Here is a 4,301-nt window from a genome sequence, read left to right as displayed (position 1 = left end):
GGCTGATAAATGATAAATGTATGATACTTTCTTATACTACTTCGTTGAAATATATTAAAAACAAAACAATAAAAAGCTAAAAATGATTAAAGTGAATTTAGGCATCATAAAATTATAATGTACTGTCTAAAAAAAAAAAAAAAATATATTGATAAAGATTACATTTATCAATACTTTTAACAAATTGACTTTATATATATATTAATTTTCAGATTTGATAAAGATTACATTTATCAATACTTTTAACAAATTGACTTTACCTTTGCTGTTATCTATGGCTTACTTAATCTAAATGTAAAAACAGGAAAAATCTAATTTAATTTTTTTTTTTTTTTTTTAAGGGAAATGCTTTGAGTTTTAGGTGTTCCCGCCAACATCATAATAAATCAAGCACTCTGAGAACCAATTACATCTTTCTTGCTGCTGATTAAATAACATTTGTAAAAAAAAAATTCCAGCACTGTATGGCCAATACATATATTTGTATATATATATTATCGATATTTTATATTTATATTAATAAGAAAATGTGCTCAACAAATGATCTTGACTGTATAAAATCTCATGCTTTTGTGTTGTGCCACATTTTTCTATCCACATGTGAATATTTATGGCTGTGATTGTCTGCATGTTTTCTTAATATAAAATAGGCTCCTTTGATAGAAATGTTTAATTTTAAAGGATCCTCACTTTCCATGCAGGCTACAGCAACCCATATTAATTTGAAAAATTGTCTTTTAAATTCTGGTCTAGAGCCCGTGGCTTTAATGAACTGTACCTTTCAGATTCAGATTTGCCTTTCTGCTGGATTTCAGAGATGCTTTAGTGGGATTAATAGGCCAGCATCTGGGAGTCCTTAGGGTTTAGTGGGAAAACGCTTTTAACAAGATTAGTTTTGGGAAAGTGCTCAGCCAGAGCAGAGCATTGCATGCATTGCTTTTAAAGGCTGCTGTGTTGTCAAAGTTACATACACAATCTCAGATAATGGTCTCTGAAGCAGTTCAAATGCACTGTCACTCTCTCTATCTCTCCTGAGAGATACGGTTACCTTTTCATTTTGAGGTAAATGTGCTTCATAGATGAGTTTACGATGTACTACTAGGTTGGTTTGCATATTACTATATTTATTTGTTGCCAGAATGTTCACCTGATTAGCAACTCTTCATTTAGCGGTGACACGTTTAGCAGTGAACACATTCTGTCACTCAGTTATCATGTAGGTCAATAGTGTGTCTGCTGACTTGCATGTGATTTGTTGTCTGGACGCCATCCGGTGACATAATCAAGTGTTATATAAACGATAAGTTATCTTATCAGCTAAAGCCACCAGGTCATACATATTATTTGTGATAACATTGTCACGTCTTCACTGCCCTTCCCTTTTCTGTTTTTTTGACTCTAGTTCTAATGTTGACCCATTGATACCAATGCACTTGCAAATGGCAGATTAATTTAGAAAATTTTCAGACTTTATTTCTCACTGCCCATAAAACTGCATATGTATAATTTTTAATTAAAGCAACTGTACTTAATTTTTATTTTTTTCACACTTCCCTGATCATCTGTTCTGAGATTATGTAATTTGGTACAAATTCTGTGAAAAGGGTGGGCCCAGCTTACAAAAACATGTTCTAAGAACATTTTGTTATTCTCAAAGGAAAAGGTAAAGAAAATGTAATTTCTCGATGTTCTCTGAATGTTCAAAATATTCAATTTATTTAAATGTTTTAAAAACGTTTTTCTCTTGGTTATGCAATACAGTCTTCATAATTTTGCAAACATTATTGGAGCGCTACTTTTAAATGTACCTGAATGTTCTGTACAAGAAGCAACATTTAAAAAACATTACAGAAAAAAAAAAAACATTCCATGAATGATATATAAATAATGTTTTTGTATCGACGTTTTGAGAGCATTAAAAACCAGATGAAACTCTGAACAAACATTCTGTTAACGTAACTGGAAGACCATTTATTGATCAACTTTGAGAGAACCTTTTCAGAATATTAGCACAAATTCTGAGAATGTTCCTTATGGCAAAAACAAACGTATGTGTACAACTATCTAGTGTAATTACGGTATATATGTATTATTTTTAGGCAGTGAATTCCACTCACTTAACTGTAGGGGGCTCCAAAGTCACAAAATACACAAAACTACTTACAGTTGCTTTAAATAATGGATATTTATTTGGTTTTCCACTTATAATTGTCCTAGAAAAACCTGTGGCTTTAGGATTCTTGCATTTTAATTTAAACCATTTGTGAAGAGTAAACCAAAGTGTATAAGACACTCAGCAGCTTCCACTGAGCAAACCGCAGCAATCAATTCATACAGTCCTCACCTCAGCAGCCTCTCTAACATGGAAAGAGACAGAAAACATGGAGGCTTGCAAATGTTTTTTAGTCAAGTGGTCCAGATTAGATGGTAACGAGTGACTGTTAGGCAGAGGTGCTGATGGCTGCTGTCTGGCATTTTGCACTTCAGGACTGTAGCCTTTTGTTTATATTCATCCAATTCATCATCAAAAATGAAAAAGAAAAGTAAAAAAGCTATTTCCCCCTCATAAACTACTTCCCAATGGTCTGGAAAAGCTTTGAGCAGCCTATAACTATGTATGTAAGCAGTTGGTGGAAAGTGGCTCTGCATTTATATAAGATTCACTCTGACTCCTACAATGAGCTCTGAACAAGGTCACAGGCCCCTGGAGATAGAATTAAAGAGTCAACAACTCTATGCTACTGACTTTTTCCACTTTTGCAATTTATAATAGAGTATATATAGCCCGGACTCTCTGACCTAAATGAGATATGATCTAAGTATCTCTGCTGACCTTATGTTGGGGCCACTGCAAAACCATATTTAATAGTCCTAGCTTTGGTATTTTGTATTTATATTTCTTTACTTATTGTTTCTCCTAATCAGTAAATCTTGTGTGGTGCTACTGTGTTTTCTTCACAGCTGTTCTTCATGCACATGTTGGATGGCCAAATGCATAAAAATCTTAGTCCATCTTGCAATGAGTGTGTAATTTCACTTTCATTTATTAGATGATGTATTTGAGTGATTTATAATGTTAATAAATATAAAATTCTAAGTTAAGTCTATATTTATGCTTTTTGTCTTTGGAAATTTGAAAATATGTAAAATGTGCAATCTAGTTCAAAATACATGGTTTTGTGTTCTTTTGATGTTTTGCATTAAAGAACAACACACATAGTTGACAATCCATTCAGTACATTGGCTACATGGCAATCTGATTTTCAGACTGATGAAATTGATTGATATAGAAAAGCTTGTTAGACAGTTACACTTCTGTCACTTTTGTGTTATTGTTGTGTCTAAATGGTCAGGAGAGGAATGCTGAGAATAAACTTTATGGTTGTTTTTGACGAATTTCCAGAAAAAAAAAAAAAAAAAAAATGTTTTTGACGAATTTCCAGAAAGAAAAAAAAAAAAGCTTTAAAAATAGCACATACATTTTAAACCATAGAAGACCAGATACTCGTTAATATTCAACAGTTTTGTCCTTTCACTTTAGCACTTTAAATGCCTCTGTTACTTCAATAGGATTTCGTGAAAAACGCATCAATTAAAATCTGTAGTAGCATGTCGATTGTTCATAAAAATGGAATGGAAAAGGGTAATGCAGGAGTTGTCACACTCACAAGTGTGAATTTGAATAATGACATAGTGGGCTAAAAAAATAAAATAAAAATCTACAATGTCATTGGATGAATACAGAGAGGAAAGTTAATTTATGGGTGAGGGTGAGCTTTACTTTTTTCTTAGAGCTGCATTGTTTGTAATAATAGCTATTGTGTGTTACATTATGTAACATGATGGAGCTTTCTAGAATGCTTTCTATACTTGTCACTCTAGAGAATAAGAGCGACAGGATTCAGTCAGAGTGACCTGGCTAAATTATACCTTGCTTACCTTCACAGAAACACATGAATGGACAGAATGAACGGTGGATGTCCTGTCATCCTGTGGCATTGTTTTTTTTTTTTTTTGCAGCATCAGTTGTCTTCACTGATAGTGCGTGCCTTTCAACCCACTAGATGACAACAACATGGAATCAGGACAAGAGTGTGTCTTTCATTTTCCTAAATCTAGAGGGGACTGATTGGTTGTAGTGTACTTTATCATTTTGAATATGTTCTTTCTCCTCTCTGAATCCAACAGAGGGCCTGTAGTGTATTTTAGTACAGCAGAAAGCCATTATGCATATGCAAAGCTCGTAATGTATTATAGATGCCATTGAGGAATCAGCTTGATGTCAAGGTTTTGCTGGTTAT

Source organism: Cyprinus carpio, chromosome B12 (assembly GCF_018340385.1).
Source record: "Cyprinus carpio isolate SPL01 chromosome B12, ASM1834038v1, whole genome shotgun sequence".
Lineage (NCBI taxonomy): Eukaryota > Metazoa > Chordata > Actinopteri > Cypriniformes > Cyprinidae > Cyprinus > Cyprinus carpio.
This window is presented reverse-complemented; position numbering follows the sequence as displayed.